Consider the following 12,932-nt stretch of genomic DNA (forward strand, 5'->3'; position numbering starts at 1 on the left):
AAATCTGGGTATAATGCATGGCTTTGTGCCTTCATTTCTTTTAGGAAAGTCAAAGGAACAAAGAAGAAATTTCCTGGTGGAAAAGTAGCTAAAATGAAGTCTTTAGAATGAACTAATTTTCCATTATTTTGCAAAACATTAGGAAAACACACTAGGTAACAATATTCCCAGGAAAAAAAATGTTTTAAATACTTAGATATAATGCTCCCTGTTGAAGAGATACATAGATACTTTTACTGTGCTTGAGGACATATTTATGATTTCAGGCAAGTTCAAATACAGAGGGAAATTAAATACAATGAATCATTATTTTGTGTACACACTGTAATTATGAACGTGTAAGTGTTCATACATGTGTGCATATACCCATTATGATATTAGCAGTGAAATACCATCTGAATTCTGCAAACAAAGAGCCCATCCTTCCCCTGTATGACCTCAGTTTACGGTGATATGACTCAAGTGAGGACAATGTATGCCTAAAATTTAAATATGGGCACATCAGAATGCAAAATTCTAATAAAGTCTGAATTATTCTGCGGTAGTACACTCTTTAGTTAATAACTTTTCTTTTTATCTCAAGAGTGCAATCATAGGTGGGTTTTTTGCTTTAATAAACACCAAGCAAGCTAAGGATCAAATAAGAATCAATGGGTCATTACAAGATCGGTGCTTATTAGTTGGTAAAGATTACTGGTTTTAAACAGTATTATAGATGGATTTGCAGCTCATCTACCTAGCTCAGTAAGAGCTCAATACAGACACACTACAAAGCCTATCCGTGAGTTTCTTTCCAAGGAACATTTCTCAAGATCTTCCCCATGGGCATCAAGGAAAAAAGAGGTCAAAGATGAAGGCACTTAGTAATTTAGAGGAAAGGGTGGTGGCATTTATTCAGCCCTGAACATTGCTGGAGTTTCGTTTTCCACTTTTCTCACATCTCAATGTTGATTAAGAAACCACTGGCTTTATCTGGAGGCATTGCAGAGCCCAAGGCTGTTCTACCCAGTTTTAACTTCACTGCACATCTACGCATGTTTTAAGCCACAAACATTAAATAGTTATCATATTACCATAAGGTATTTTTATATGTGTTTATTGGTCTGGAAGCAGTTGTGATGTTGACTGGAGCAGGCATACAGAGAGCACCTTATGCTCTCTGTCAGTCTTGAGTGGTGTTCAGTTTATCCCTCCCATCCTCCCAGTAAATCCGCTTGAGATTGTAAATGGTTTGGTAGCAACAAGCAGGCACTGTCATTCTCCCAGGTATTAATACTGGTCATCTACAAGTCACCACAACATGACAAGCACACCCTGCTTGGCATGGTCCTGCTGAAGGACTCGGGCATGTTGCTGGCTTCCATCTCAATGGACTTTGTAGCTAGGAATTCAAAACGGACTAAAACGCTGCAACTGTACAGTTGCCACCTGCATATTATAGTAAGTGTCATGGCTCCTGTCTCTTTTGTCTGACACCGTAAAGCTTAAACACAAGATAAATTGTGTCTGATTTACACTTAGGGAAACAGACAGGTTGGGAATGTTTGGACTCACCAACTCATGTAGACAATGTCATTTGATGCTTGTGTCAATAAACATGCCAATAACTCAATTAAATTTGGTACTATTTGTGAGGCAATTTTATCAGGAAAATATCAGTGTACTCTTGAGGATTGACATCACAACTGAAAATAACAGTGAAAAGTTTCATCTATTAGCTCATGGAGGCCTGCAATGGCAGGTGATTTTCATAGCTGTTTCTGTGACAGGAAAGAGTAAATATTATTTTTCCAGTGCCTAGTTTCCCCTTTTTACTGTTTTATTTTCATGTAATGAAATCTGAATCAAATTTCTCTAATGAACTTAATAACTCTTGATCCCCTTTCCTAATCTGAAACACTTTCATCTTTAAATAATTATTAAAAACATTTTGCATAACTCACATTATACGACAATGCTGCTTAGCATGGATGTTTTCACATGTAACAACATGAAACTAAACCATGAAAAAGCCTTTTTTATGATTATCTTGATTGTTTCTTCTTTCTTTCCATACACTCAGCAATCTATCTGGTATCTTATGCTTAATCTTTTATTTTGGCTTGGTTTTCAGTCATTCAACTATCTGCTTTTAAACAAACTTATATAGCACAGAAAATACGCAGGTATTCAGGCATACAAGCATTTCTTATGTCTGAGGAAAAGCAGTCTATCCAAAGATTTACTTGCTTTTTCCAGCTCTGCCAGTTGGTCTGGCAGTAGACATTATGTCTCTCTCCAAACTTTGCATTACTTATCTCTTTAAATCATGACAACTATAGCACTAATGTCTAATACGTCTCGATTAGAGTATCCAAAATAGTGTTATTTAAGATAACATTATATCCTAGAAATCAAACAAACCAACCCACCATGAAACACACATCAAAAACTACTGCTTTAAACAATCTAAAAACTTAAATTAGTTATCATCTAGCAATTAGATAGATGAATCAGTGACATCAGTAGTGCATAGTCTTCTCAATGACCATATCTCAACTTTTTTTTTAAGAAAAGTCTTAACTGATTTTTTCAGGCTAAATCAGAAAGTCACCTCAATGAAACTTTCAGTCTTCAACCTTTGTTAAATTGCTGTTGATCTTTATACATTGTGTGATGGATCTTTACCCAATTTCCATTACTTTAGTCTTTGAGTTTGTTATTCTTCCTGTACAATATGCTGCTCTGTGATAATTGACTTTGTGTCATCGGCAAATTTCATGTTGTTTTCTGTATTGTAATTGTAATATGTCAGATTATGTCATACACATATGTATTCTTAACTACTTTTCCACTGCATGAACCACTCTTCTAGCAAGTGCTAAACAGTTAAGGTCTATCAAAAGGCAAGTAAATTCCAGACTCCCTATGGTTGCCTGAAATAGGTGCTAAATAAAACCAAAATTGTTTCAATCCTTGGAAGGTGGTAACCTTCACCATACAATTGCGTTACCTGCAATATGACCAAGTTTGAGACTATAGATTATAAAGCTTTTGAAATCAATAACTTTTTCCAAAGAAATTTGCTAAGTTCACTTTTCTCAGTGTGATGGATGCACTCAGTCCCCGTTAACCAAAGCAGCAGCGGTTTGGTACAGGCTCCAAAGCAGGGAAAGGCCTGAGCTGTAGCCAGGCCAAGAACTCCTGTTAGGAAACCCATGAAGGAACACAACGACATTGTGAACACCAATAAGTTGTGGGTACAAGGAGTCTTGTGCAGACCTTTCCCACTGTAGGCAAGTTGACTACGAGCCAACCACTTTATTCCATAAATATGACAGCCTGGGTGAGTTTACATTGAGCTCTCCCTGCTAGACAAGTGTGCCCAATTTAAGTTTCATATTAATCATTTAGCTTAAATAAGTATGTTTTAAATAGAATGAATCACTTCGAATTATAAGGTCATGGGATTTTTAGTGTACTGTCTGTTTCACTTTACTTAGTAGATAAATTTGCTGAAATCTTAAACTATATGTTGTAAAGTTCCACTCATCTATACCCAACTTGTGCCTACTTAAGCAAAACAAAGCAGCTACACACTGTCAACAACTCTTCCAAAAAAAGGCCTGTTTTGTACCTTATTGAGCAAAACAGGATCCACTTGAGCAAAATAATGACTTCAAGGCCGGCGTGAAGCAACTATGAACCATAAACCTCTGCAGCTAAACAAGAAAAGGGCCTGTCTGAAGACCAAGAAAGAATCAAATGAAAAGCAAGAAGACCTCAGAGTCAGGTATCGCTATTGGACTGAATCCTCACAAGAGGGGCAGGTAAATAGTCTATAAGGGTATAATTACTCAGGGACTTCTATGATCTGTTCAGCACCTCTCTGAATGCACTCAGCTTGAGCTGACCCTGCTGCTGTACTATTCCATTGAATTATTTATTTCTATGAACTCTGATGCCTGAAAGTTTGCTCCGAGAGACCTGGCACCAGACCCCTAGAGGGAAGGTGAGCACGTTGAGATGTAGCGTGATGAAACTTTGAGATCCTAGACAAGAGATATAAAGAAACAGCTACACACATATAATCCTTTGGCCATAAGAAACATATAATCCCTATTTAACAGACATGCACAATTGCACTATCTCATAATTAAGAAAGGAACAGAATGGATATTAGGGAGAAAGATTTGTCTTAGTCCCTCTAGGAACTTAAAGGGAGTTTTTCTCTAAGTGTTAATATTCTCCACACAGCAAAAATGCTGGTGCAATCTGAGCTTATCCAAAGGCAAATCCTGCAGGGTGGACCTGAATTTGAGATCTGATGGAAGTTTCTGTAGGAAACACCTTGAAAGTGCCTCTCCAAGTGATGCGCAACAGGTATCAAGGGCTGGAACTGCCACCTTCTCAGAACCAGGAGTTACCTGAATAAGGCAGAGACCTTTCTGACATAAACATACTACGAGTAGGTGAAATTGGTTTTTCTTTCATTTCTTTGGATACATCGTTATGAACACTAGTGACTGCATTGTCTGTCTGGGATGTTATGAATACTGGTAATTTCTACTTGTCTTTACCTGGTTTGATTTAAGTGTGGTCTAAGACAACCTAATAACAATAAGAAGTTCCTTACCTAAAAGAAAAATAGATTTATGAACTGAGGAGTGGTGGGATTTTTCATGCACTTCAGTCTCCAGAATATCCCTGAGAGGATTCAGATGGCATTGGAGTGGGTCCTCTGCTTAGTTGCATAGCCCAGAAATAAAGTGACACTGAAGGAAGGCGGTAGATACTTCCAGTAAAATCAGCAACACTGAAGTTTCTCTGGCCTGCAGGAAATTATTGGTGTGATACATGAACATTAAGAATCAGAGGGAGCATGTCACAAGCTCATTCACTGTGTTTTTTACTTGTCTTTCCTACTGTGAAGGCTATATATTTCAACTTCCACAGGGTCATTTGCAAAACATTTGTCACAGCATGCTCTGCACTTGATATTCATAGGAACTGTATATGCTGTGTATAACATCATGCCTCTATAATCACTTGGTATGTTGGATACTTTTCATTTCTCTGCTCAGCACTTATATTCGCCAGTTTGCTCTCCCATGCTGTAATGACTTCTTTTTCCCTGACTTTTTACCATTAGTGCACTTATCCATTTTCTTGTTTGGTTACAGCTCTCACTGGCTATGTCTACGGTTTGGCTATAGATTAAATCCAGACTCTGCTGGAATAAAAACACTCCCACTACTTGATGCAGAATGATGATAAACTTACAGTTAAGCCAGTGAACTACGTTTATAGTACTCAAAAAATGTTGATGAGCTAACTTTGTGCCAGCTAACTTTATGCTAATTCAGTACTGTCTGACCATGCCAGATCTCCCACAGCTAGCGAGCCTCCTACAGATAGGCTGTAAGCCTTCTCACAGCCCCTTCTTTCTCTGTGTCTGTCTACTTGCCCAGAGAGCCACTTTCCTTGGAAGCAGCCTTGCATCTTTTATATGCGAGCACAGGACCCTATATTTCCCTTTGTCTTTGGCTTCCATCTGTAGCCACGGACCTAGCTGTGGACCTGCCATGCATTGTGTCTCTGTGTTGGCCCACTGCCTCAGACTGCCACTGCCACATAATTGAATGTTAGCTAAAACACTGTGGCTATCTTCACAGAGACAGGGACAGGATTTGAGCCAGATCAAGGCTGTATGTGCCTCATTTGCATTAGCCCATCGTGTTTATCTCAAGCCAGAATGAAGATGAGTAGATCTAAAACAGCTGCTAGGGGTCTAGGGGGAGACTCTTCTACAGGTCTCCTGTTGCCAGCATGTGCAAAGGTTCTGTATGCTGCATTATGGCTGTGCATTAAGTTCCTTTTGCCTTTTCAGTTCTATAGCATGTCACTGAATCCTGCCCTGCTGTTTAACTGTTAGCACTCTCCTTTGTGCAGTTTTGGCCTAGGCCAGATAAACTTTTCCCACAGGTTTGGAAAATACCATTGGCCAGGCACAGGCCCATAGGAATTGCAAAGGAGGCCATCCTTTTCTTTTTTTTCCTGTGGAGGAGGCAAAACTTTAACCATTCAACCTTTCTGTGCTCAGGGCCATGGGAGAGGCCCTGACTCTGTTTTATTTATTGGTATAGGACTAAAAGGACCAACTGTGCTTGACTAAGGTGAAGGCTCTGAAGAAGGGTGAATACGGACTGAGGGTAATAATGGCTGCATAGATGCTGGGAAGACATTCTGTGAGTACTGTGAAGCGACTGGCAACTGCCTGACTGCAGTGTAGGCAGATGCAGATGTTTGAGATTTGGGGCCTTCTGTTTGCTGCCCTCCTTGAGGAAAAGAGGGAGCATCTGAGGACAAACTCTGGATCATTTTCGAAGGCCTTTGAGACCTATATCTATTTTCTTATCATTTTCTAAGCATATAGCCAGCTCCTAGGCATTTTGCCAATTAAACAGTCTAGTGTTGCTGGTAATTCTGTCCCTGCTCTTCTGTCAGTAACTGGGAACTGTCCTTATGCCACCTAAACCCTCCCCCTCTCAAAATAAGCTTTCCCAGTTCAGGACCCAGTGTCTGTCACATCTGAAGGCTCTGACTTCTTGCTACACTTATTTCACTCTGGGAAGTTGTGAATCACAGCCCCGTACCTGTTTCTTTCCACAAAAACCCTCACTGGCTTACTTTATAGGCTTGTATAGTAGACCACATTAAATTTAAAATGTAGATACACACATACATAAACAGCAAGAATGATGAATGTTTGTGCTCAGAAAGAGTACTTGGAGAAGGGAAAAAAGATTGGACTGACGTGCCTCTTGTCCAGGTATCATCACTTAGTATTCTCATTTCAGCTAATGTGTCAGTGATTATACAGCTACACTTCAGCTTGAGATAGGCAGAAAGTATACCCAGATGTTTCCTGGGGGACAGAGTTTTTAGTAGGGCCTGTTGCAAAAGGACAAGGGGTAATGGTTTTAAACAAAAAGAGGGGAGATTTAGGCTAGACATGAGGAAGAAATTTTTTACAGTGAGGGTGGTAGAACACTGGAAGACGTTGCCCAGAGAGGTGGTAGATGCCCCATCCCTGGAGACATTCAAGGCCAGGCTGGATGGGGGTCTGAGCAACCTGGTCTGGTTGCAGATGTCCCTGCTCGTTGCAGGGTGTTGGACTAGGTGACCTTTAAAGGTCCCTTCCAACCCACACTACTCTATGATTTTATAATAAACTTCTCCATGGAGGCCATTTTTTTGTGCTTAATACCTTCAGTATTTTGGAGCATTTTGTGCTATATAGAAAGGACGCGTGCTGTTGAAAAAATATTTGTGTACCCCTGTAATCACTTGAGTGACTGCCATAATGAAGCATAAAGAAGTACTTGCCAGAGGTAACAGAGGGAATGTCTGCATCTGATGGTCCTCATGATTCATCATGGATCTGTTGAAGTCTTTATCCTTCAGGCACTGGACCCAGTCATGGAGGAGTTTGGAAAGAGAACGCTAGATCCAGCAGTTACAAGCTTTTCCCTCCTTCGTTCTCACTGGGACACCGACCAGCCACAGGATCACTCTGACACAACCTACCATCACCAGAGCTCACACAGACAGAGGATATGTCAGCTGGGATCCATGACAGCCTAGAGCAAAGGTTACTTATTTAGCTGGGGTATGCACAATGACTATTTCTATTTTCTGTTTAAGCAGTAGTCAAAGTAGTCAAAGTCAGCTGCTTGGACACATGAGCCTGATCTTTGGCCAAGTGGATGGGTAATCTATGAAACTATAAGTATGGGAGTAGGGAAGAAAGGACTCAAGCAAACATGGTCTGGCCCGGAGGAGGTGTACTGTTCTGTTATTGTCCTGGGCCAGAGCCAAATGACAGCTACAGCTGCAGTCGATTACTTTCATACTAGCTCTGAACAGGACAAAAGCCAGAAGATACCAGAAGTAGGTTATGAGAGACCTAGAGGTAGGTTATGGGAGATCTAGCAGAATGTGTGGGAAGATCTTTACTGGCACCAGGTTCTTTCTCAAACACTTTATATATTCTCAATATTTAAGTCACCAACTTCATGAGCATGGTTTCCTCAGTCCATGTCTCATTTACTTTCCTAAGCAAACAGCCCACTTAATTTCCATTAGCTTGCAAAGATCAAAACCCAGTAGAACAAAACCAGGCTGCATAACAGTGCCTACTGGGATCAAGTCTGGTTCTGTGATCCTGGGAGCTAAACATACACTAAATTTTGCACAGTTTCTGTTATGTGCTCTTTCCAGCATCTGTTTTCCAAAATCCTTTATTTTGAAGTCTTTGTGCTCTTTTTTCCTTGACAAGCTCTAAGCTGTATTGTTATTTCTGTGGTTAGAATCCCAAAGACTTCAGGCGTGGGATGGAAAAGCCCAGTCATCTGGGATTTAGAAGATGGTAACAACAATATTGGTAGAACCTGCAGGATAAAAGAGACTGTAGGGAAAAGCAAGAGACAAAAAAGATATGGGAAAAATGAAGTTGTATCATTGTGTTTCATTACTGTAACTAACAGTTGTGGTGGCCTTCCTGTGTCATGAAACTGAGCTGCTACATGAGAGCGTGTAGATATGTGAAAAACAAATTTTGGAATGATAAGGCTGAAGGAGTGTGTAAGGAAACATACCTGATGATTTATCTTTCCTACTGCCTGTTGGGATCATTTTCTGAAGTGATTTTTCCTCAGAGCCAAACAACAGAGGACCCAGTTAATTCATCCTAGAAGTCCACTCAGGAGTGAGCTGGTGTGTACACACAAGGGATGATCACCACAGATCCAATGGGATGCGCACTGAGAGGATCTAAGTTTGCAAGACCAGGACTGAGAAATGTGTTCAGCAGCTAAAATTTTTAACAATTGGTAAATATCTAAGATTGATGGCTTAGAAATTCTCCTCTCAGTCCCCATTCTTCTCCCACTTTTTGTCACCAAACACGCTACAGGACAATCTGACGCCAGGGTCTTTTGTCTTCACCCTTCAGATGGCCAACACATTTAGTACTATGCTGAGCAATAACTGTAGAATTACTGAAGAGTTACTGAGAGTGACAACAGGGAAGTGGCTTGTTAACACTTTCCTGAACAAAAGCAGTAGGTACAGCCGTGGTTAACAAGTAATAGGGCTGATACAGTGACACCACTGATCTTCGCGGATGCAAGTATAAATCAGGAGGGACGTAGCTGAAGACCAGCCCTGCAGAAATGGATCTTGGGGTGCTGGTTGACATTAAGCTCAACCTAAGGCAGCAGTGTGTGCCCTGGCAGCCAAAAGGGTAAACCGCATCCTGGGGTTCATCAAACCCAGTAATAATATGCCCATTATTACTCGACCCCAGTTTTTGTTCTTGTTAAATTTCATGCCATTAATGATTGCCCAATGCTTCAATCGATCTGAATCCCTCCGTAAGGCCTCTTGAAGTTTATCATGTTCAAGCATGACTTCCCCTTTACATAGACCACCTCTTCTCCTTCTGAAACTCCCTCTCCATCACTTAAATTTCTTCCTTGCTCTTCTCAGAAGTCTTTTTACCTCTCTGGTCAGTTCTTACTGACCATTCCACTTTTCCCACCTTGACTGCCAGTAATAAAGGGTAAAACTTGATGAAGAGGTGATCTATCCCTCTTTCTAATGGCTTCTACCTAACCAGGAGTGCATTGTTGAGGCAAGCAGATAGCCTTTCTTTCTGCTGCCCAACCACTCTCTTTCTAAAGGATGATAACAGAAATGTATAACAAACAGTTAGGTATTATTGTGATCCTAGCTGCCAGTACAGCTCGTTTAATAAACATATATATGTCTGTGTGTATTATTATGACGAGGCAAGAAGCCTTTCTACTGTTTCTGTTTTATTAGTTGCCCAGGCAGATGTCTAAAATGTTACATTAGTCTTACAGGGAGAGGTATAAATGCAGCCTGATTCAGCAAGACCCTCTAGTGAGATCATTCCCCAAAATGGTGACTGATTTCGCAAACAGAAGCTGAGTTGCCCCAAAGAACTGCCCAAGAACTTACATTGTTCTGAGGTTGACATCTCACAACCCATAAAATGGGCAAGTTGGATGCACAACGTGCTGTGATCCTCAGGCAAATAACCCTGATCTCTTAGTGGTACAGAATCACTGTTGTGTGGTCTTCCTAAAAGAAATGTGTATTGCTAGCCCTCAGCTGGCTCATATCTGTGTTCCAAAATACACTGTTTTACATGCAAACCACATGCTTTCAGAAAACACAAAATAGTCACTTTGAGTGAAATTCTCTTGTGACCCCACACATATCATGACAATTTTTTAAACAAGGAAATAAAGAAGTCACTGACTTTTAACTTTTAAAATATATCTGTAAGATTTTAAACTCAATTCAAATTCTTGGTTTCTGTGCTGACTTTTCAGTCTTGTGTCTTTTGCTTTCCGCCTCATCTTGAAGACAGGTAGGGCAAATGCTCTTCCACTGAAAGTTACCCTTCATCTGCTGCTACTTCTTCACTACTTGGGCTTCTGAAACATCTACCTAGGTCAAGCCTACCCTGCCACAGAGGTTTGGCAGCTAACAGACTGTTAACTCTGTTGTCAGTGATTAAAAGCAGAAAGGCTTTTTCACCCCTCAGCTGCAAGGCGTTTTTCCTACTCACAACGGACAACACCAAACAGACTCTGCAAACTTGAAATAGCAGCCAAACCACAGATCTCTGACAAACTACAATCAAACAAACCATTACTCAACAGATAAGCAAACAAATTAATTTACTCCCAGTGAACAAGCACTTATTCCTTCTACACTAGCAGTAACACAAGAAGCTTGGTCTTTCATACACTCTGTGTTCTGAATTTGCTGAAAAAGAGGAAATGTGAACTAAGATATCTCTAAAGATATGTGCATTTTTTTCTGCCCCTATCCTGATGAGGGCTTAATTAATCCTTGAAAGAGAAATAGCTTCAGTAGATACCTTCTCTGCTCACAAATTACCTGAGCAATAAAAAGTCGAAAGTTCGGAGGGCATTTGGTGAATTTTTTTTAGAATTCCTATCTGGATATCTGCTTTCGTCTTCTATCACCTAGTAAACCAGACAGGCCCACTGTGACTTGTGGTGTTAATAAGTCCCAGCAAGGCATGAACAGTCCCTTCCCAGCCCCGGTACCTTCTAGCTATGGGATAAAGACTGTCTCCCATGAAGCAGGAGATGTGACTTCAGTTTAGGGAGTACATGAACCTGTAGCCAAGTCTCCTGATGGCAAGCGAATGTTGTAACACTGGGCTACATGGAAACAGTTAGCTACAACCTGACTCCTCCTCTGACTTTGATCCCCCAGTCACTCCTTAACAAAGTGTCTCAATATCAGGAATAGCTGTAAATCCTACGTAAATTGAAATTTCTCCCTGTGGCAAAGGTAAAATGCCTAAATCTTGGTCAGGGATTATGTGCGACGTTTCCTGTTGGCTTGTCTGGGTTACTATCTGGTCAGAGTGCTGGCACTTGTCCCTTTCCATACAATGTATGGATAGTCTATATCTAATTCATATGTTGTGAGCTCCCAAGAGATGGCAGGAGCCTAAAAGCTGTACACTTCAGTGCCAGGGAACACAAACATTGCATGACACGCCGCAGTATGTTACGGATTATCAGAAACATGATAGCTCTGTTAGTGGGGTGTTCCACTAAGGCTGATTTGCCCAGCTCCTCAGCAGTTGAACTGCTTGTGGTAGCCAAGCTGCAATGTGCAATACAGATGTATCCTGATCACAAGGTTGCACTATTCTGCAAATTTAGCCCAAAAGCCTGTAATTTCCACTGAACTGAAATATACTTTGGCAATATCTCCTATAGTCACGTCACATTTAAAATGTTTAAAAATGAATGTCGACACGTATAATTTTAGTATTATTCTGGTAAACTTAATGTTACTAACTCAAAATGTAATAATCCAGGTCATTCAGGAAACCAAGATTTTTCATATCTTACTTTGCTTTATCACTTTTTTTTTGACTGATACCAGCTGTCAGCACACACCTATCTAATAGCAATTGGACAAAAGAGTGTTATCTTTCAGAAGCAGAAAAGGAAAAATCAGACTTTGGCATAATTTTTGTGCCATGAGCATCAGAGTAGTGTTGGATAAAATATTAGCTGTGGAAAAGAAAGGAAGAACTGAAACAAAGATTTATGTTTCAAATTTGTATTTCAACAACAATTCATAGTAATTTACTCATAAAGAAATCTGCAACAGAAAGGTGAAGCTTTGCATCCCAATATTTAAAAAAAAATAATAATAATAATGGGTGCTGACAATAGAACTGAATGCTATATGATGTGACACAGAGAAGATCAGTTGTTTGGTGGGTCTATTAGTACACATATGGAGAAATTTTAAATATCTTTCTTATAGGTGTCAATTCAAATTTCAGTAAACATATGACTGTTTAGATGTAGCAAGATATATAAAACACAAAGATATCACAAGATGTATTATCTTTTGATAGTGAGATATCTGGAATTAAGTCAAGATTTCTTTTAATCATTGTATTAATTAAAATTCTAAAAAGTATTCTCCTTAATTTTAAGTATTTTATTAAAGCTGAACACTATTTCAGGAAATCTTGGGTTCAACAAAAGAATTACTAAGAGCTTTATTCTCTCTTCTGGCCTAAAGAATCACTTCTTTTTATATTTTTTTTAATCCAGAAACAGTTTTTGTTGGTTGTTTCTATACAGTTTCTAGTCTTTAAGAAAGTTTCAGTCATGAAGTACAAGTAATTAATAAATAGCAATTGAATGCTCCAGGGATTAAGTACTACATAGTCAGTAATGGCTATTCATTATTCAGGGCTCCTGAAAAATTTTCCCTGTTTAGTCTTGTCAAAAATGGTTGCCTGTTCTTGAAAATATAAATCTTTCTCTGCACCATTCTTGCTGCTGCTTCTT

This window comes from Caloenas nicobarica, chromosome 2 (assembly GCF_036013445.1).
Source record: "Caloenas nicobarica isolate bCalNic1 chromosome 2, bCalNic1.hap1, whole genome shotgun sequence".
NCBI classification, from domain to species: domain Eukaryota; kingdom Metazoa; phylum Chordata; class Aves; order Columbiformes; family Columbidae; genus Caloenas; species Caloenas nicobarica.